The 23,533-nt window shown below is 42.6% G+C and overlaps 1 pseudogene; it reads left to right on the plus strand.

Annotated features, from left to right (window-relative positions):
• The first annotated feature begins 5,589 nt into the window (after nt 1–5,589).
• LOC123952623 lies at nt 5,590–6,366 on the plus strand (annotated as a pseudogene).
• Nucleotides 6,367–23,533: the final 17,167 nt, after the last annotated feature.

The following is a 23,533-nucleotide window of genomic DNA, read 5'->3' on the forward strand; positions in this document are numbered from 1 at the left end:
CCTGCCTCTCTGCCTACTTGTGATCTCTGTCTGTCAAATAAATAAATAAATAATCTTTTAAAAAAATGGAATTTAGAAATTTGAAATGGATCATAGCTTAAAATTATACATTTTCTGGAAGAAAATGTAGAAAATGTCAGTCTTGGGGTAGGACACAAAATGCACTAACCATTTGAAAGGATTCAGTAGGACTTCATTAAATGTGACATTTCTGCTTATCTCATGACCATTAAGAAATGAAAAGGCAAGCCACAGAATGGGATGTAAAGATTTGCAATACACATGCTGACAAAGACTTATCAATAAAGAGTTCCTATACATCAATCATAGAAAGGCAGTCTATGTCAAAACTAATACTTCACAAAAGATTTACTGGTGGCCAGTAAGAACAGGAAAGGGTGCTCAACAGTATTATTTTCTGGAAAATCCAAATTAAAAGCACAAAGAGATACCATTACACCCACACAGGCTAAAATTAGACTGACCATAGCAAGTGTCAAGGAGGATGTTGAGCAGAAGGAACAGTTATATTAGCCAGGGTTCCCAGAGGCAGAGAACCCAAGAGACACCTGTGCAGAGTTAGAGGGTCAGCTCCTGCCTGAGAGCTCCTTTCGGCTCCCTCACAGCCTGTCCTAGGGATTTCTGACTCCCAGCCATCCCCGATAACCCGCCAGCCAAGCACCTGCAACAGATCTCTTAATATCTGTCTCCTAGTGGCTTCATTTCTCTGACTGATGCTACCTATTGACTTCTTGGAAAGTAGATTTCCCCCAGAGTCTGAACATGTCAGGCACTGTTCAAGATGCTGAGAACATGTTGTAAAAGGTCTGATGACAAGAGAGTGGAAACGATGACAGGAGAGAGAGACAGCATGTCTCATGGATATGAGTGTGGGGAAGCATGTAAAAAGTGGGGTGGTGGGTAGTCAGGTAGGTTCCACAGGAAGGTCATCTGAGCCAGGCTTGAAGAAGAGGGAGAACGGTCTGATGATAGCTAGGCAGAGAACACTCAGTGAAGAGGGAAGCAAATGTCCCTTCAGACCCCTGGGGGGATGGTGTCTGCAGCATGGCCAGGGAGAACAGCGGGACTGATGGCATCAGGCAGGAAAAAGGCTTCTGTGTTGGAGCACGGGCCCAAAGGGGATTACCACAACTCTACATTTTCCAGCAAGCCTTGGAAAATCATCAGCCTGCTGGAACAGAGAAGAGAAATTATCTGATCTACACCCTAAAGAAGTCCCTTGAGGAAGGAGGGAGACCAGGGTGAGTCCATGGCACTTAGAGAGACCTTGGTGGCCAGCATCAGCATGGTAGCTTCCAAGGTTGTAGAAAGCAGCCCTTGGATTTCTGATGTATCTGATGACAAAAGCAAGGGAGATTTTCATGTTGACCAATGTGGGCTCTTAAGAAGAGAAGTGTGGCATATGTCCTTGGTGTTGTTCTAGGAAACCGGAAGGATGGAGTGGGAGGGAATGGGAAGGAGGAAATGGGAAGCTTCTGAGAAGACAGTCTTGAGTGGTGGCTTGCAGCTTCAACCATGTGAAATGTGAGATGCTCACTGGACACATAACTGTAGGCATCAGTTAAACAGTTAGACTTCAGGGAACCAGTAAGTCCAGGTAATCATTCACTTGCCCAAAACCACAGAATGTCCAGCATGATGAGTGAACCACGGGGATTCACTCTGGATGCTGGATTATGATGGGTCAATATGGGCTCATTAGTTGTAACAAAGTTACCATCTGGGGAAGCTGCATGAATCCACGAACTTAGATTTTAAGCACCCACTTGCACTTAAAAAATGAGGTAAGGAAATTCCCTTGAGAGTTGTCAAGGGAAATTTGGGGTGACATGTGCAAGACACAAGCATCCTAATGGCTCTGGTATTCAAAGTCTTCCATCAAAGGGTCTTCCCCATCTAGTCTTCTGGAGTCATGGCCCCTCCAAAGAATCTTCTTCCTAGATCCTGTCACACCCTTTTCCTTAGCGTATATATGAGGGGGTCACCCATGGGCTTGATGATGGTGTAGGAGAGAGAAATGAACTTGCCCTGATCCTGGGAGTAGTTGTTGCTGGGCTGAAGCAAGCATAGATGGTCGTGCCATAGAACAGGGAGACCACTGTGAGCTGGGAACCACATGCCCCAAACACTTTCCCTTACTCTGCAGCTGACCTTCTTCTTAAGACGATCTGACTGTAGGAGAATGTCATTAATGCCACAGGTATAAGGGAACGATCACGGTGACAAAGAATTTCTCCGACTCATACACAGTGGTGTCAACACAGGCAATCTTGAGCAGCCAGGGTGACTCACAAAAGAAGTGATCTAGTTTATTTCTCCCACAAAGTAGTACAGGCAAGATGAGCACTGTCTGCAATGAGGAGTTGGCAAAACCAAGGAACCACGATGCAGAAGCCAGCAGGGCACAGAGATGGGGGTGCATGATCACTGTGTAGTGCAGGCACCTGTGGATGGCTACATAGAGGTCAAATGCCTTGATTCCTATGATAATGCATTCTGTGCCTCCCAACCCTGGAGAGAAGAATAGCTGAACTGCACAGCCACCAAACAAGATAGACTTTTCTGGTGTCCTGAGATTAGCCAGGAGCCGCGGGACAGTACTGGTCGTGTAACATAGGTCCAGAAAGCTTAGATTGGAGAGGGAAAAGTACATGGAAGTCTAAAGCCGTGAGTCCAGTTGGGAAAATGCAGTGATGGTGGTGTTTCCCAGCAGAGTGAACATAAAGAAGACCAGAAGAACCACAAAGAGGACTAGCTCCAGCTGACCTTGCTCAGAAAAACCTTGCAGGATAAACCCAGTGAAAGAACTGCCAGTTTTCTGTTCCATCCTCTGTTAGCTCATACTTCCTGTCAAGACCAAGCATTTAGCTCCTTTCCCCTTTCACCACCGTCCTGTGTGTGGTTGACTGATCCTTGCCACATCATCTCACAAGACTTTCAGAATCTAGCGTTTCCTGGTCAAGAAACAAAAACAGAACAGTCCCATTCCCCAGCGGATTCAGATGAAAACTGATAATAAAATCAGGTACAACCCTACGAGGAGACACTGGAGAATCAGGCTATGGTTACAGCCTATAAGGCACGGCACGTCATGAGATGACACACATAATTGGCACACGTATTCGAGCTGCATGAAGATCGCATGTTCCTAGCGTATCAAACTGTAAATATCCCTCCTACCTGGCCAATAGACGTGTTTTGTCAGGGAAACGATTTTTCTATGTTACTGTGCCTCTACACCAGTAGACTGGTTCAGTAACAAATGTGAGACCTTTCAGCTGAACGGCTGCTGTGTTCTGATTTATAAAGTACTGAATCCCCACTCATGTCAGAGCTCACATAGCACTGTCCCATAGAACTTTCCAAGTATTTCAAGTGGGCTGGGGGCGCCTGGGTGGCTCAGTCAGGTAAGTGTCTGCCTTTGGCCCAGGTCATGATCTTGGGGTCCTGGGACGAGGCTTCTCGCTCAGCAGGTGTCTGCTTGTACTTGTCCCTCTGCCTCTCCCCTGGCTCATGTTCTCTCTTCGTCTCTCTCAAATAGATAAGTAAATAAAATCTTAAAAAGAAAAAGACCAAGCATTTAACAATTTTTTTCCTAAAGATTTATTGATTTATTGTAGAGAGAGAGAGGGAGCACATAAGCAGGGGATGGGGCAGAAGCAGAGGGAGAGGATCTCAAGCAAGCTCCGACTCCCTGTTGAGCACAGAGCTCAACATGGGGGTTGAGCTCACCACCCAGAGATCACAACCTGAGCCAAGATCAAAAGTTGAATGCTTCACCGACTGAGCCAAGCAGGAGTCCCAAGCATTAGCAATTTTTAAAAGAAATCTTTAAAAAAAAGTTGGCGGGGGTGGATTTATCATAAGACATGGTCATGGGACTTCTCAGTAAGTATTGAATAAACGAGGTACTCATTGAAATTACATAGCTTATACTTATTCAGTTCCACATTATCATAAAAAGGAAATCATGATTTAATATACAAAGGTCAAATAATAGACTGTGTGTTGGCATCAGTCATAGTTACAAAGGGCCTCTCAGTCTGAGCTTAATAGGACTTAAAGTACTGTAAAAACATACATACATTTTTAAAACATACATACATTTGTGTATGATGGAAAAAGAGGCAGAGCATTCAGAAAGAATCAGAAAGAGATGCAGACAGAGGAAGAGACGGTATTGTAAACACGTATCTCATGTTTCTACACAACTGGATTTGCACATACCTCACAAGCAATAGAACAGAATACAACATAATCTTGAAGAAAATACATTCAGAGATAGGAATTTATAATCTAGAATGTATTTATACAAAGAATTCAATTACAGGTAAAATATCACCATCGTTCTTTATATAAACATTGTGTCAGAATTACCGCTCTAACTAATGTATTTTTGAAAGCTACGTGTTTGGTTTTTGTGTTTTTGTATGGCAGTAAAACAATTAAATACTTGATCAGAGAGAACCTGAAAACACCATTATTCAGTTACAGTGCTTAGCTGTTGCCCAAAAGATGCTTAAAATTGCTGTATCAATTTATCTCAAACTCTGAAAATTCATTGGCCCTGCATGCTTAGCTGGAATCAGAACTTTCAGATGCAGTGACTAATGCTTTCTTTCCTCTTCCTTCTGAAGATTTCTGTTTCACTTGTTACCAAGGAGAGAGCATAAAATTCCTGACAGAGTCTGGATTATTCACTATTAACACTGTAATCAGAATAAACACTTTAAAAAGTTACCCAACTGAGTAACCTATGTACAAAGTACAATGTTGATATCACTCCCTATGATACAATGATGAAAATGGATGAGAACTTGGAGATAAAGACAGATATATTCTCAAAGCAATGACAGGTCAAAGCACTCTAATGGAAACCTCAAAGTACTATAAGGAAAGGCATAAAGAAGAGGATATTTTGATATTGTATAAATCTCAGACATCCATCAACATTAGGTTAATTATCATGTTTCTGAAAGCTATCTTGAAGAGTTAGGGACACTAGACTCAACATGTTGTCAGCTCTAAGGTAAGTCTGATGACCATTTTCATCCAGCTCTTCGTACTGAAGAAGCATAGTTATATTAGTATATGTGCTGCCAAAGAGAGCACAGAAGCATAGTTATAAACCAACTAAAGAGACATCAGAGAATGAACATTTCTGTTCCTTCATATTCAAATGTTTAGGCACACAGCACATCTTTATGTATTCTAATAGTTTCAAAATCTGAATTGGGTTTGTGTGTAGACCCATTGATGTATGAACGAAGTTGGTACAAAATTTGCACAAAAAAAGTTCATAAAATGCGAATAGGAGATGTAGCATTTCACACTATTTTATACCTTTTTTGATTTGCTATAAGGATATGTTCACTTGTATCCACAACAAAAATCTATGCTCAGAAAGTTTCTTTTTTAAATTTTTATTTTTTTAAGGATTTTTATTCATTTATTTGGCAGAGAGAGAGCACAAGAAGGCAGAGCAGCAGGCAGAGAGAGAGGGGGAAGCAGACTCCCCACCGAGCAGAGCAGGGGGTTTTCTATAAACCCCCCTACTATGGTCCACAATGGCTGCACCAGTTTACATTTCCCCCAAAAGTACATGGATTCCAATGTCCCCACATCCTCGCCAACACTTTTCATCTTCTGGGGATTTGTGCTTAACTTTTTTTGTTATTTTGTGGGTTTTGTGATAGTAGCCATTCTGATGGATGGGAGTTGATGGCAAGTTGATTGTTGGTAGCGGGGCAAAAGGCAATTCCAAGAGAATTTGCTGAGTGGTCTTGTTCTCCACCTTTCTCTTCTTATTGCTGAGGCTGCTCTGCTCTTGTTAGCCTCTGGCCCGAGGCCTCCTTGAGAGGGAGCACCATGCCTTCAATTAAGTTGCAGAGTTCTGATGGAGAGATATTGAAAGTTGATGTTGAAACTGCCAAACAATCTGTGATTATCAAGACCATTTTGGAAGATATGGGAGTGGATGAGGGAGGAGATGATGACCCAGTTCCTCCACCAAATGTCAACACAGCAATATTTAGAAAGATCACTCAGTGGTGCCCCCACCACAGGGATGACTCTCCTCTTCCTGAAGATGCTGAGAACAAAGAAAGCAAACAGATGATACCCTTGTTTGGGACCAAGAACTCCTGAAAGTTGACCCAGAAACACTTTTTTTAACTTATTCTGGCTGCAAACTCCCCAGACATCAAAGGTTTGCATGACGTTCCGTAAAAGGCTGTTGCCATTATGATCAAGGGGAAAACTTCTGAGATTCACGAGACCTTCAGTATCAAGAATGACTTTACTGAAGAAGAGGAAGCTGAGGCAACAAAGAGAACCAGTGTGTGAAGAGAAGTGAAGTGTTGCGTGACACTGTAACACCATAAGGATTGTTCCAATTAGCAGCTGTGCCATTCTGCTTATCATTGTTAATATTAGACAAGCAGCAGACAAATGCAGCAGCTACTCAGTTGTTTGAACCGAATATGCCCTCCCTGCGTGTGTAGTTTGAGTAGATTCCAAATTTATGGCGGAGTTTCTTCCAGTGTGATCAAAAGTTTCTCTTTTTTCTCTGCTCTGAAATTGAACTGTGGATTCTCTATAGAAGGTGGCATTTGGGGCTTTCCCTCTCTTTATCAAGTGATATCTGCCAAGTTTATTGTCTAGTTAGCTTTAGTTTAATGACCTTTTAAAAGTTGGCATTATGAATAAAACATGTTGCAAACTATATTCTGAAATAGAATTAACAACATATTACCTTTACTCATGAGTTGGAAACTGGAAGAAAGCTACCTGAGGCGATGTTTTGAGTGGGGTTATCAGGCTGTCTTCCAGCTCCCTCCAGTAGAGATTAGCTGTATGTAGCAGGGTTCTCTTAACTGGATCTAGGGACTTTTTGCATTTTTTTTAAGTTTTTTTAAAGTTTTATTTATTTACTTGACAGACAGATCACAAGTACGCAGAGAGGCAGGCAGAGAGAGAGAGGAGGAAGCAGGCTCCCTGCTGAGCAGAGAGCCCGATGTAGGGCTCAATTCCAGGACCCTGGGATCATGACCCGAGCTGAAGGCAGAGGGTTTTTAACCCATTGAGCCACCCAGGCGCCCTGACTTTTTGCATTTTTAATCCTCAGCTTTAAATATGTTGGCTAGAGACTCGGTTACTACTCAATTTGTGGTTTGGAGGAAATATAACTAGATAGTCTGTTAGCTTTTTTTTTTTTAAGATTTTATTTATTTATTTGACAGACAGAGATCACAAGTAGGCAGAGAGGCAGGCAGAGAGAGAGGAGGAAGCAGGCTCCCTGCTGAGCAGAGAGCCGGACGCGGGGCTCGATCCCAGGACCCTGAGACCATGACCTGAGCAGAAGGCAGAGGCTTAACCCACTGAGCCACCCAGGCGCCCCAGTCTGTTAGCTTTTCAATTAAAAAAGATAAGAGTACTTGGGTGGCATGGTCAATTAAATGTCCAGCTCTTGGTTTCCACTCAGGTCATGATCTCAGCATGGTGGGATCCAGCCTGCACTGGGCTCCAGCATCAGCATGGAATCTGCTTGAGATTCTCTCTCTCCCCCTTCCGCTCACCCACCAAAGTAAAAATAAATTAATTAAAAAAAAAAAAAAACAAATACCCCCTCCCCACCTCAAAAACCAAACCAAACCAAACAAAACAAAAAGAATTTGCCTTTGTAAAAATAGTGTCGCTACCTTGGTCATCCTGGAGCACAAATGAACCTTGACCTAAACCTCACTTCATACAAAAGTAACTAAGATGGGGTGCCTGGGTGGCTCAGTGGATTAAGCCACTGCCTTCGGCTCAGGTCGTGATCTCAGGGTCCTGGGATGGAGCCCCGCATCGGGCTCCCTGCTCCGCAGGGAGCCTGCTTCCTCCTCTCTCTCTGCCTGCCTCTCTGCCTACTTGTGATCTCTCTCTCTGTCAAATAAATAAATAAAATCTTAAAAAAAAAAAGTAACTAAGAATGTATCATACATGTTAATATAAGAAGTAAAATAACAACATTTTTTAAAGAAAACACAGAGTTTGGGCAAAAAGTCCTTGAATATGATGTGGAGAGCCTGATCCATTCAACAGATAAATAGAACTTCATAAAATTAAAAACCTTTGCTCAGCAAAATACACTGTTAAGAGAATAAAAAAGATAAGCTAGAGACTAGGGGAAATATTTGCAAATCTCTCATCTGACAGAAACTAGTATGCAGAGCATGTAAAAACCTATCAAAACTCAACACTGGATAACAAAGACTTCAAGTGAAAAACTATGCGAAAGACTTGAGCAGACACGTCTTCAAAGAGGATATACAGGAGGCAAACGAGCACATGAGCAGATTATCAACATCATTAATCATAAGGGAAGTGCAAATACAAGCCATACTAAGATCGCACAACGCTCGAAGGACCAAAGTAGAAAACACTGACATTACCAAGCACGGTCAAGAATTCAGAGCAAGTGGACTTTGCAAGGATTGCCAGCATGGTTGCAAAATGGTGCAGTCACTCTGGAAACGGCTTCACTACTTTTTAAATAAAGTTAAATGTACACATACGATATGCTCCAGAATCCCACTCCTAGGTATTTACCCTGGAGCAATGAAAACTTCACGTTTACAAAAAAAAACTTGCACAGGAATGTTTCATAGCAGCGTTATTTATAGTATTCAAAAATAGGAAACTACTGAAAGACCTTCTCCGGGGGAATGGATAAACGAGTTGAGGTGTATCTGTTACAGGGTTGCAGGGTTCTTGGCTCACCGAGTCCAGGAATGAATCTCACAGACACAAAAGGAAGAGGTGACGTGAAAGTTTCTAAGTGAAGGTGAGACCAGACAGGAAAAGAAAAGCTCTCTAGAGTGAGAGGGATCCCAAATGGTTGGCCACTGAGGGCTGTCACTGGCAGTCTTCATTGAGAACTGACCAGGAAGTCAAGTGGCCTCAAGACTCTGGTGCCATCTTGGTCTGAGCAAGGACTGTTGATAACACCCTTCATGCCTTACTTCTTTGAGGTCTGGTCATTTTCTGTGATTACTGTGTAGCCACCAAAGAAAAATACTCCCTAACTTCCTGGGCCAGATGGTCGGGTCTCTTCCCTTATATCTTGTCTTAGCACTTTTGCCACCAGAGAGAGTTTCAGAGCCTAGTCAGGCCCTAACCCTAACACCCACCTCCACTCCCCCCACCCCACAGTCTATAGCCATCCAACCAACCGAATATGACTCAGCAGTAAAAGGAACCAACAACTTGACTGGCTCTCAAAGACATGACGTAGATTGGAACCAGTCTCAAAGGTTACAGGTTACCTGATTTCATTTACATTACAATCTCAAAAAGATAAGACTATAGTGACTGAGAACTGATCTGTGGTTGCTGGGACTCCAGGGAGAGAGTTTGTTGGAAGGGTGTGTCTACAAAGGAGCAGTACCAGGGAATTTCTTAGGGTGATGGAGGTGTTCTGCATCCTAACTGCGGTGGTGACTACACAAATCTGAATTTGTAAAAACTTAAGGAAATGGACATCTCAAAAAAGTTCAGTTCTACTGTAAGTTGACTTTAAAAAGTTAAATGAAATTATAGGACACCAAATAATAATAATAAATCTATTACATGTTAAATACCACAGCTTGTGGAAAATAGTTACACTGAAACAAGGAGACACTTAGCATGTCTGACTCCATTTGTTTCGATTTCCCTTGCTGCTGTGACCTATAGCTTGGAAACTTCTGCTTAGCCCTGCACATGGGCATGGTGTCATCAAAGGAATTTTGCTTACAGCCAAGAATTACAAAACTGATTTCTTACCCCAAACCTACCTCATCCAAGGAGGTAAGAAATTACATACAGAAATGACTACACTTTGTATAAGATTTACAGGAATGACATGACCAGAATCCTGTAACAAAAATCAACTGACCAAGACAAAGAAGCTACACACCTTCCCTTGGATGTCAACAGATGTCAGTCATCCTTCCACTCCCACCCCCTCCCACTTCCCTGCTCAAACCTCACGCTCAGGTAGATGGTTTTCTGGGGCATTAGTCTGCCATCTCTTTGGTTTGTTAATTTTCCAAATACAGTCTCTTTCCCTGCACCAACATCTTGCCTCTTGACTGATAGGTGTGTTGTGTGGCAAGTAAAAAAGGCTTGGACTTGGTCAATATTCCCAAAAGGAAAAAAAATGTAGCAAGAAAGTTGGTATTGTCTTACAATTTTGCAAATCTCTTTAATGTCTGCCTTGACAGATGACATTGGATTCTCATATCTGCTTCTGTATCCAATCCCTTTGGTTTTGCACATCATGTAGGCTCAGAAAAATTCAATTGTATGCTCATGAGAGTAAATTAGACAAATATTCTTGGTGTTATTCTGAGAATAGTCTGACCTCGTGTCTCTCCAGAAAACTGCTAGGGACCCTTTGGGTTCCCTAGACTATACTTTGAAAACCACTGGCCTATGTTATAACTTTGCACCAGAGGAATTGCCTTTCTTTGTATGATTAATTTTTAGAAAAATATTTCTTTATTCTTTACAATGTCATTTAACATATTTATTGTGTGATTATGATACACAGCCATAATCTTTAAAGTCAAACTTTGATGTTTATTGCAGTTAGAGGATTACTTTGATTTATGATTTCCACCAATGGATTGCCCAGGAACATGCCGAAGATGTTATTTTCATTTTATGGGATTAAAAATGTTAATTATTTGCCACCAAAACCTGAACACTGCCATTTCTTTGTTTGAGTAAGTAAAAGAATTCCTTTTAAAAGTAACTCACCTTAATTCAAAAGATGTTTCCATAACTGTAAGTCATAACTGCAATGTTATGTGGGCAGAACTGTTCTGCTTACAACCCATTTACAGTCTGTAACTAGAAAGCTTTAACTCCTCAGAAGCCAGGAAATCAATAAGCAGCTTATTTGAGAATAGCTTTAGGTAATCTGCATATATAGAAATTGAGACTGATTGCAGCATCAGAAAGAGCAGTATTCTTGCCTCTGTGAATGCCGGGCAATGCGAAATGAGGGCGGGTGCCAACGTCCTAGGGTTCCGACTCAGCGGGTTTGCTTGGGTCTCAGCTCTGAAAGTTAACCACTACCTCAGGTAACAACAACTGTAACAGGATGATTTGACAGAGTCTAAACTATATACAGAGTTGTGTTTCCCCAGTAACCAGACTCATTATCCAGGATTAGAAGTTTACCATCAACTAACACTTATGGCTGGTTCGACTCCATTTCCAGCCATTCTCACAGGAAGTCAAGGCAACCAGGCCGTCAGTGGAAAGGGAGAGAAAGACTAGGCTAGCAAGACTCTCCTTTGTCCTGGAATATTGTGAATGAAGGGGAAGTTTTTCTTCTCTATCCAGGCCTTGTCGAAACCCTTGAAAGTCCAGACTCCCAGGGAGGACTCCATGGTCCAAGATCTCCTTTAGAGAGAATACTGGGTCTAGTATGCAGAATATGTCAAGAACTCTCACAGAATAGAATGGAGGTTGCCAGGGGCAGCCAGATTGTGTGGGTGGTACAGGAAGTGGGGAGAGTTGGTCAAAAGGAAAAGGTACAAACTGCAAGTTATGAGATGACTAGTTCTGGGGATGTCCTATGGAGACAGTGACCAGTTAGCAATACTGTATTACTGGAGCCAGGGGTCTTGGTGAGTCAGTGGTCTTGGCATGATGACCCTGCCTGGTCACTCCTTAGGTGTTCTCTATCGTGCTGGAAAACTTCAAGGAAATCATTATCTCTTTGAACTTTACAAGGAGGACACACATTATCTGTATAGAAGGCATGTGTAAGGTTGCCGTGCAGGTCCTAGGAAAGAAAGAAGCAGGAAAGGGAGCAAAAAAGCAGTCCTTCGTGGGGTCCCTTTAGTTTCCCTGTCTCAAAATCATCCTGTTGTACACCTTATATGAAGTATATATCAATTATACCTTAATAAAGTCAGAAAAAAAGTCATCTTTCAAGGATTAAAAGAACCCCTACAACTCAACAATAAAAAGACAAAGAACCCAATTAAGATGTGAACATAGACTTGAACGGACATCTTTCTGAAGAAGACCTACACTCAACAATCCCATGAAAAGATGTACAGCATCATTAATTGTTAGAAAAAGCAAATCAAAACCACAATGAGGTACCACTTCACACACGTGCTAAGTGTCAACATTAAAAATAAAAGGGGGATCCTGGGTGGCTCAGTGGGTTAAGCCTCTGCCTTCGGCTCAGGTCATGGTCTCAGGGTCCTGGGATCGAGCCCCACATCGGGCTCTCCGCTCAGCGGGGAGCCTGCTTCCTCCTCTCTCTCTGCCTGCTGTTCTGCCTCCTTGTGATCTCTCTCTCTCTCTCTGTCAAATAAATAAAAATTAAAAAAAAAATAAAAGAGCCAGTTACCATACTAGCAAAATCAGTTTATTCAGTAATAGCAGAGGAATTGTAATTTGGGACAAGCAAACTATGTAAACCATGGGCAAGTCTGGAGAACAAAGGGAAAGTCAACTTTTTTTTAAAAGACTTATTTATTTGAGAGAGGGAGGGAGGGAGAGGGAGGGGAAGAGGGAAGCTTAAGCACACTCCATGCTGAGTGGGTTTGATCTCATGACCCTGAGATCATGACCTGAGCTGAAACCAAGAGTCAGACACTTAAGTCACTCCACCACCCAGGTGTCCCAGGAAGGTCAACTTTTATGAGGTTTTATGAGGAAACTTCTGTTTTGAACACAAGTTTATTTGAGGAAAAAAAAAAAAAGACTTGAGGTTGTGGTAGTTTCTCATCAGCAAGCAGTGGTTAGTGCGCTGCTGTTGGGGCAAAGAAAGTTCCTTTTTTTTTTTTTTTTTTTTTTTTTAAAATGAAACTCCTACCTGTGTCCTCCCTTTTCGAGATAAGAATTCTCTCCCTTCTTGCTGCTGGATACGCAGGCAGCAGGCAGCGGTGAGTGGTGCACACTGGACAGTCCCCACCCAGGGCTCCCCAACTCCTTCTTTTTTTTTTTTTTTAAAGATTTTATTTATTCACTTGACAGACAGAGATCACAAGTAGGCAGAGAGAGGAGGAAGCAGACTCCCCGCCCAGCAGAGAGCCCAATGCGGGGTTCGATCCCAGGACCTCGGGATCATGACCCGAGCCGAAGGCAGAGGCCCCAACCCGCTGAGCCACCCAGGCGCCCCTCCCCAACTCCTTCTTTTTTTTTTTTTTTTTTTAAAGATTTTACCTATTTATTTGTCAGAGAGATAGAGAGAGTACAGGCAAGCAGAGTGGCAGGCAGAGTGGCAGGCAGAGGCAGAGGGAGAAGCAGGCTCCCTGCCGAGCAAGGAGCCGGATGTGGGACTTGATCCCAGGACGCTGGGATCACGACCTGAGCTGAAGGCAGCCGCTTAACCGACTGAGCCACCCAGGCGCCCTCCCCAACTCCTTCTTAACTGAGGTTTTCTTACAACTATAACAAAAATAAGGAAAACAGAAAATAAGTATAGGAGGGAATGGGGAGAAATTGGAACCCTCTCACACTGCTGGTAGAAATGTAAAATGGTGCAGCCAGTATGGAAAACAGTCTGGAGGTTTCTCAAAAAGTTAAACATAGAATTATGAACCAGCAATTGCATTCCTAGGTATATACCTGAAAGAACTGAAAAAATGTGGTACACAAATGTTCATCGTGACGCTATCAGTGACATTCGGAAGGTAGAGCCCAAACACCCATCACATGATGCACAAATAAATAAAAGGCTGCATATAAATACAAAAGAATAGGGGTGTCTGTGCGGCTCAGTGGGTTAAAGCCTCTGCCTTCGGCTTGGGGCATGGTCTCAGGGTCCTGGGATCGAGCCCCGCATCAGGCTCTCTGCTTGGCGGGGAGCCTGCTTCCCCCTCTCTCTCTGCCTGCCTCTCTGCCTACTTGTGATCTCTCTGTCAAATAAATAAATAAAATATTTAAAAAAAAAATAAATACAATAGAATGTTATTTAGTTTTTAAAAAGAAAATTCTGCAATATGCTACAGCATGAATGAAACTTGAAAACATGGTGCTAAGTGAAATAAGCCATTCACACACATACATGGACCCACACTAATACATAATTCCAATTTATGAGATTCCTAGAGTAGTCAGATTCATAGAGACAGACACTAGAATGCTGGTTGTCATGGGCTGGGGGACAGAAAAGTGAGCCGTTACTGCTGGGGTGATTGCTTGATGGGGGCCCAGTCTCCTTTGGTGTAATACAAATGATGGGGAGCTTGGTACAGGGGAAGCACAACCTTGTGAATGTACCATATGCCACTGATCCCTAGACTTTATCTTTTTAAAGATTTATTTCTTTATTTTATAGAGACAGAGAAAGAGAGAGAGCGAGAGTGCAAGCAGGGGGAGGGGCAGAAGGAGAGCAAGAGAGAATCCCAAGCAGACTCTCCACCAAGTGTGGAGCCAGACATAGGACTCGATCCCACAAACCTGAGATCATGATCTGAGCCAAAATCGAGAGTCAGACACTCAATCAACTGAGCCACCCAGGCACCCATGAATTGTATACTTTAAAATGACTAATTTCCTGTTCCTTAAATTTCACCTCAACTTAAAAAAAAAAAAAAAAAAAAAAAGAGGCAAGAGAGGCTCCTTCATGGTGAGGAAAGGCCTGGAGACCAGTATGCAGATCAGGAAAAAGAAAAAAAAAAAAGAAGAAGAAGAAAAGAAAAAAGAGGTCTTTGGCACAATGTAGGTATGCAGGGTCGGAGCTGAGAAGAGGTCCCTCAGCCAGCCCGTCCCCCTTACTGAGCAGACATTGACCATTGCCATCCTTATCTGAGACTCAGGTTTCATTTGTTCTGATCGTAAGTATCTAGTGTTATCCCCAAGTCTGTATTCATGCTTTCTTCATTGTTGCAACCAGTATCTTTTCTTGAGAACCAAGATGCTTGGAAAGCCAAGAAAAGGAACCGGGTATGGCAAACAGCTTTGGCCTGGAGAAGAGGGGATATGCAGAAAACAGAGCAAGAGTTGAGAGCAGGGACGCAGACAACCTTCCAGAAAAACCCGTGGGACAAGCACACAGAGGCCTGAGAAAAGGCTAGACTTCCAGCATTCACTCAGGGGGCCTAGAAAGACTCTTACTATGTGGATATCTAGAGAACATGGGGACATCTGGTTTATACTGAGAAGCACAAACATATGGCAGAATTCTCCCTGTGGAGTGGAATTCTGGAAAGCCTCGTGGCCCAGAACATAGTGCACGCCTCCAGGCACAGCACCTGCTAGTCCAAAGAAGACTGATGAATCTCTAGACAACCACTCTCCCATAACATTCAGAGAGAGGAATTCACACAAAGGTCAGACCAGATTCTCAAAATCTGGCTCACAATTCTTGCCTTCGAAATCCCAAAAGTTGCAGGAGAGATCGTATGAAAAGTGCCACAAGGTTAAGCCGCTGCCTTCGGCTCAGGTCATGATCTCAGGGTCCTGGGATCGAGTCCCACATTGGGCTCTCTGCTCAGCGGAGAGCCTGCTTCCCTTCCTCTCTCTCTGCCTGCCTCTCTTGTGATTTCTCTCTGTCAAATAAATAAATAAAATAAAATCTTTAAAAAAAAAAAAAAAAGAAAGAAAGAAAAGTGCCACAATAGGAGTTTCCTGGGAAGGCTGGGACTCGGTAGAAACTCATTAGCTCTGGTTGGTGGCAGCCTGCCCTAGCACCAAGCACGTGGACTCTCTGGGGTATCCAGGATTATTGGCAATGACACCAAAGCCCAGCTGGGGAGACCTATGGGACACAGGCTCCACATGGGTAGGATGTTGGCTAATGCTGAGAACACCATCTGGCACAGAGGAGGTGATAAAAATACTGATACGTATCCAAGCAAGTGAGAGAGAAGAGGGCTTGATTCCAGCTGCAAAGGAAGAGACCTTATTGACCCTCCACACACAGGTCACTAGGGAGCATGGAAAAGAATGCCACTGGGTCAGAGTCCAGCCCTATCTAAACCCGGAGTGGGGAGAATCACTGCAATTCCTTACAACCCACTGAAGTTGTTGTTGTTTGGATTTTTTTGGTAGGCTCCACACCCAGCACAAAGCCCAATGCAGAGCTTGAACTCATGACCTTGAGATAAAGACCTGAGCAGAGATCAAGAGTCAGAAGTTTCCTCCACTGAGCCATCCAAGTGCCCTTGTTTTGTTTTGGTTTCAATCCTTCTATTTTCAGATTCTACTTTGTCATTTATCAGTCCATAAAATCCCATTCATAAAAAATTTTAAAAGGAGTCAGAAGAATATGGCTGAAGTAGTTTTTTGTGTCTCCTTCTGGTGGTTTCTTGTATACTCCACAACAGTTTCACTTTCAATATTGGATAAGTACCAGCTGTGGGATAGGACTTCTCAGTGCCTTACTGGCCAAACCCCATGAAGGCTGACATACTGAAAGAGAATGTACTTCAGAGGTCCAAATGCAAGGAGCTCACATTATTGGCCCAAATTTGCACATTCATGGGACCATCAAGGAGCTTGCTAAATTCCTTTACAAAGTAGTGAAAGAAGCCTAAAATTAAGGACCAAACCCTTAAAAAAAAAAAAAGACCGATTTATTTATCTATTTGACACTGAAAGAACTGGAGCAGGGAGAGGGGCAGAGGCAGAGGGAGAGGGAGAAGCAGGCTCCCCGCTGACAGGACCCTGAGATCATGACCTGAGCGGACAGACACTTAACTGACTGAGCCACCCAAGTGCTCCAAGGAAGAAATTCTTATCCAACATACATCCAACAGACACCAGCATCCAGTGATGTACGGTCCTGTGTAGTCTTAGACTCTCAAACATCCTCTGCTCCCTTCTCAAGCAAAACATCTATATTTTCATTATAAACATTGTGCATAGAATATTAGCAAGTCTGTAAGAGTTCCATGACTACATTTTTGGAAGGCAACTTGACACTATTCTTTAATTATAATTGACAACACATGTTTATACCCAGGCATCCATTTCAGGCACTATAAAAATGTGCAGGCTTACTGATAATTTTCCCACCCCCCACCAAAAACAAACAAACAAACAAACAAAAAACACTCAAAAAATTAAAAATGGAAAATAAATTGGAAACAAGGGGAAAGATGAGTTAAGTCATGATCTATGCAGACAGAGATACATGGATGCTCACGAGAGGGTCAGGGCCATGCTGGCTGCCCCAGGATCGTTCTCTAGAGAATAACAACACCACCAGGGCATCGTACAACTTGGCAGTTGCTCCCTTGTTGAGACCAGTGAGCTCTGACCTCCATCCTGTCCTTCTGTCCTGCTCCCCTTTGTCACATCAGAGGATCCCAACATCCTCATATAGTGAAGATCCACATACTCTGGCTTGATCTGACTTGGCCTCACAGCCCAATCATCAGACTTTTTCCCTGAAACACTTTAGAATTCAGCAGCTCACCATCCCCACTGTCATTTCTCACCCAGACCCTGGTAATAGCCTCCTAACCAGTCTCCTTGTGTCCACTCTGACCCTATATCTTATTTGTCACACAAGCATTAAAGAGATCATTGCACAATGCAAATTATTGTGTCATTCTTGAAACCTCTGATGGACTCCACCACAGTTGGCAAGAAGTTGACATTGCCTCATGGAGGCCACACCTTTTGGGTTTATCTTCCTGTTACTCTCAGTTCCCTCTCAGTCACCCCAAACTCATTGCCTTCCTGGGCCTTACACAGGCTGTTCCTTGTGTTTCCAACACTCATCTTTCAGATCTCTCCAGAGCTGCTCCCTCATCATCATTCAGATCTTAATTTAAGTATCTGCTTTTTGGAAAGGCTATCTCTAACATCAGATAAAAGCACCTTAAAAATTATTATCTTGGGGCTCCTGGGTGGCTCAGTGGGTTAAAGCCTCTGCCTTCGGCTCAGGTCATGATCCCAGGTTCCTGGGATGGAGCCTCGAGTCAGGATCTCTGCTCAGCAGGGAGCCTGCTTCCTCCTCTCTCTCTGCCTGCCTCTCTGCCTACTTATGATCTCTGTCTGTGAAATAAATAAAATCTTTAAAAAAATTATTATCTTTTCCATAGTAATTAACAGTGCCTTACACGATTTTATTTTTGTTTAAATGTTTATTTCCTATCTTTTCAGAAGAATATAAGCTCCTGTGGGCAGGACTCTGGCTTGTGATTAGAACAATGCTCAGCTCACAATAGGGAATCAAAACGCGAAGCAAGAGAAACAAGCATAACACACCAAATTGCGCGCACTGCTTTCCCAGAGCTTGGAGGAGGCAAGAGAGATGAGAAAAAAACAAGACTGTGAATTTTTTTTAAATGTCCATGATAAGAATGTATAGTGATAACTGTTTTGCACATACATAAAACTGAGCATGTGTGAATGTGCGTTTATGTTATCAATGAAAAATTACTTATGACTTTTGTTAAAGAAAGTAAGGAAGACTTTATTGAAGGGGGCTACTGAAACAGGATTGTGTAGCTGGGGGAGAGAGAGAGGGTTGACTCAGAATACAACAAAGAAAACTGGAAACTTAGAGCCCAGCAAGTTCATAGATAGAAAACTAAGAGGAAACATCAAGGGCAGAGGGGATTCTGGCCAAACAGGATCCAGCTGAATTCTAACAGTATGCCTGCTGAAAGCAGGCTAGGGTGACCAGATGGAACTCCAACACCCCTGAAGGGGCCATGCCTTGAGCTTCAGTAGTCAGTATGATTGTCAACGAGCTAAGAGCTGCTGAGAGCAGGTAGTCCCTGCAGGGGACGGTCTGTGGGCATGAGTCACAGGAAATACATGTGGGCGCCCTGCTGGGGGTAGAAGCCAAGGCTATCAACAGGGAAGGCAAGAATATCAAGCACAAAAGTCACCCAGGTGCCCAGCAGCCTCTGCCAGCCCTCATGAAGCAAGATCACCTGGCGTTATGGTTCCAATGAGGAGGCAGGTGCCCCCAAGGTGTGACTGATTCCTTAGCCCTCTCCACCATGCAACTCTGTGACTGCCTTGTTACATGCAAGCAGAAAAGTCCCAGGATAAAGATTATGAATCTTCCATACATTTTTAAAAAGATACATACATTTTTGAAAAAGAGAGAGAGTGCATGCACACAAGCAGGGGGAGCAGCAGAGGGAGAGGGAGATGGTCCCAGAGTAAATAGTCTCTTAGGACTGGAATTGTCACCATGGAGCGGGGACAAAGCAAGACCTATGCTACCATCTATAAACAGCAGTAGAAAAGGAAGAAAGATAGTTTCATAACGTTGATGAAAATCTACGCTATTCAATGAATCTTGAAACACTGATAAAACAAAATAAAATTTAAAAAAAAAAGAAAATCTACATTATGAAAATCTACACTGACCAGGGATCCCAATGTGGGGTACTTTTCATTGTGATGTTCTCATGCCCTTTAAGCCTTGGATGCAAGGCCAGTGGTAGAGGCTCAGCTTCCTTGTGGCCCCACAGCTCTCAGATGAGATGAATGTTCCTCTCTTATTTCAGGTCACAGTGGGTCATCCGAGTCACAGTCTTCCCAAAGCCTACTGAAACCATATCAGTAACTTGGAGTTGCTTTGTTCATTACTTATCCAATTTGACAAATACAATTTGTGAGATAATATCAAATTGTGGTGAGGAACTCTGGGGTAATTCTACCTTGGTTTGAGCCCTGGCACCAGCACGCATTGATGTCGTGGCCTTACCTGCCATAAGAAATCTGTTTCTATTTTCCGGCATTTTAAGTGCGGACAATGCCCACAGGTTTCTTCGTATGCACCAACTGTGTATTAATGGGTTAGTACAGGCTTGACATTCGGGTAACTCTCATAAATGTGCTATTATTCTTTCTGTATGTTGACAGTGGTATAAATTGTGAATAAGACACAGACTTGTTCATAAGATGTTTCTAGTTCAGTTCAGTTTATGTCAGTCAGTTGAGTTTATTTCAACAGATAGTAATAATTTGTCAACAGATAATAATAAAAGTATTTTTCTCAAAAAGATGAAAGTCTACAAAGAAATACAGGCTGTTTGGTAAACAAATAATTGTAATAAGTAAAATAAAAAAGAAGCGTGCAGTAAAAGGTAGAGCCACAGAGAAAGACACCAGGAACTTTAAACTTCATTGTAATGTTAACCTTAAAAATAAAACGGTCAGTTATTTTACCAGCAAAACCAAAGGTAAGCCAACAAATGAAGGAGAGAACTATGATTTCATGAAGAAGATGGAGGACGTTGGTAGGAGTTGTTTTGAATGAACATAGAAGAAAAGCAAGAGTTCAGGTGAGTTTCTCAGGGGCTGAGTTGCAGTGAGAGTTGATTTCACTGGGGAGATGTAGTCAACATCTTTTCCTTTTGGAGCCTGAAACTGATAATTCTTTCCTGTTGAAGATTCTTCTGCTGAAGCCTGTAATTGACATTTCTTCCTGTATTAACGTTGAATAGTACTGTCCCCACCTTGGAGCTTCCCCTTCCGGTCTCTCAAGTCTACTTTAGTGAGGATTCCCTTTATTAATTTCCACAGTAATGTGGAGCAGGCTACATTGGTTAACCTGCACTTCCCAACCACACTCCACAGAACCAGAATAAGATAAAGTCCTAGGTCCATTCTACTGTTCTACTAGAGACAGTGACAAATGGGGACAGAAAGGTGAGGTTCGAGCCAACATTCAGAGTGCTAAAGCCACATCAGTGGAGCTAAGATCAGCTGACCAGACTGAGGGGAGAAGCATCAGTAAACAAGGAAAGCACCACAGTGCTCAGTGAGTCAATGACAGAAAGATGAGGGTCTTGGCTATGGCTTCAAATGGATTTTGGAGTTCTTGAATTTTCTTCCCAGGCACTTGGCTTCAGGGTTTTGATGGTTGCTCCTTAAAACAATGTTAAATAACAAGTAAACAAACAGAACCTATTCAACACCACACACATTTTTAGGTTATTTAAATCACCTTATCATGTTAACAAATACAAAGAATTTATTTGCCAGGATACTGCAGACAGGCTTTTTTTTTTAAAGATTTTATTTATTTATTTGACAGACAGAGATCACAAGTAGGCAGAGAAGCAGCTAGAAGGAGGAGGAAGTAGGCTCCCTGCTGAGCAGAAAGCCCCATGAGGGGCTCGATCCCAGGACCCTGAGACCATGACCCGAGCTGAAGGCAGAGGCTTAACCCATTGAGCCATCCAGGCACCCCAAGAAAGAGACTCTTAATTATAGAGAAAACACTGATGGTTAGCAGAAGGGAGGTGGGGGAGGGATGGGTGAACTAGGTATTGGGGAGTAAGGAGTGCACTTTTGAGGAGGATCGGGTGATGTATGGAAGTGTGGAATCACTATCTCATACACCTGAAACTAATATAACACTGTTAGCTAACTGGAATTAAAATAAAATAAATGAAATATTAGCATGTGCTCACTCTTTGGGTGAGAATTATGTTTTTAACATTTAGACAATTAAATGTTGACAGAGAAACATGCATGAGGTGCACAAAAGTTCCAAGGAAAGGGTATATGATACAGAAGAGGAGACCTGAAGAATACCAGGTGGAGATAATGCCTGAGTTGAGGGGGAGGGGCACAGGTTATTCTAGACAGAGAGAACCTTAGGTACATGAGCACAATGACATTGGCATAGAATGATGCCAGGTGATGAGGTTGAGAGGTGGGCAAACCTAGAGATCCAGGGCCATCCATGTCATGGTAATGAACTGGAGATTTACCTTGCGTAAAAATAGGATACCTTGAAGAATTTTTAGCAAGGAAATGACCCAAGATGGATTTGTATTGGAAATACTAATTTTATTTGAAGACTATATATATAGTTGGAAGTAAACCCAAAGATAAAAACACTAAATTACTGAGAGATGAGAAGGGCACGAACTAAGGCAGTGGCGGTGGGAGTGAGCAGGTGCGGAATGACTTGAGATATAGAATAAATAGGGCATGATGGTTGCTAGGATGTGTAGAGAAAGAGAGGTAGGAGGTGGGAAAGGCTATAAGTAACATTTGATAATTGATTATGAGGGGGTGGCAAGGAAAAGGAGGAGCTGACCTACATCAGCAAAAATTCCTGCTTTAGGCATAGAGATTGTATCGGGTGGCAGCAACACACATTCAGCATGTGAAACAGAGAGAAGTAGGGCAAGGAAGAAAGTCCTTAAGTTCCTCACCTTTTATATAGTTCACACACATTGTAGAATAAACTCTTTGTCTACCTGACCCACTCGAAATGCCATCCTTCCTTATAAAACTTTTGCCTGTCCCTTCTGATTCTAAATTATCCTAGTATCCACTGTAGCCTAACATACACTTTTTTTTTTTCAAATGGTAAATCATGGGATACCTGCTGACTCTGTTGGCTAAGCATCTGCCTTCAGCTCAGGTCATGGTCCCAGGGTCCTGAGATCGAGTCTTGTAGCAGGCTCCACGGTCAGTGAGAAGCCTGCTTCTCCCTCTACCTGCCACTCTCCCTGCTTGTGCTGTCTCTCTCTCTCTCTCTCTGACAAATAAATAAAATCTTTTTTTTTTAAAGGTTAAAAAACAAAAACAAAAATAAAAGGTAAATCACATGTCGACAGACTGCAAATCTGTAAATCATATGTTGGTTACCTTTTAACCAAATTTCCTAAAAGGAATTGTTCTGTAATGCAAGGAATTGGGAAGATTAAGTAAGCATAGTTCTCCATGAAAAATGGGGGGCAGCTAAAGTGAATCCTTTCAAACAGACAGATAGAGATAGAGATAGAGATAGAGATATGTGTATACATGAGAGGGCCTAGAGGCACTGACACCTCAGGAGCGGCAAGCACACCCCCTACCCATATCTTGGTTTCTAAGTGCCACTCATAAAAGGAATCGGAAAAGGCTGATTCTAGGGATGGGCTGAGAAAATACAGTTTAAACCTGGAGCATCTTGTAGTGTCAGAAGATAACAAAGTTCTTTTTTTTTTTTTAAGATTTTATTTATTTATTTGACAGAGAGAGATCACAAGTAGGCAGAGAGGCAGGCAGAGAGAGTGAGAGGGAAGCAGGCTCCCTGCCAAGCAGAGAGCCCGATGCGGGACTCGATCCCAGGACCCTGAGATCATGACCTGAGCCAAAGGCAGCGGCTTAAACCACTGAGCCACCCAGGCGCCCCACAAAGTTCTTTTTTTAGAAAAAGTGATTTTTCTGGAGGACTCAGAGAAAACCTGAAAGATCCCCCAGTGGCCAAAGATGGAACAATTTGAACAAAATGAATGAAAGAACTCTAGGTTGAGGGTTGAGGTTGACCTTTTCTCTTCTTTCAATACTCTAAAAATGTTGCCCCACTGTCTTCTAGCTTGCATTGTTACTAAAAAAAATATGCTCTCATTCTCATCTTTGCTCTTTTGCATGTGATGTGTCTCTTTTGGGGGACTGCTTTTAAGATTATCTGTTTATAACTAGTTTTGAGTAATTGAATTATGATGTGCTTTAGTGTGGTTTCCTTCATGTTTCTTGTCCTTAGAGATTCTGGAGCTTCTTGGATCTGTGGGTTTATAGACTTCATCAAATTTGT

Source organism: Meles meles, chromosome 11 (assembly GCF_922984935.1).
Source record: "Meles meles chromosome 11, mMelMel3.1 paternal haplotype, whole genome shotgun sequence".
Classification (NCBI taxonomy): domain Eukaryota; kingdom Metazoa; phylum Chordata; class Mammalia; order Carnivora; family Mustelidae; genus Meles; species Meles meles.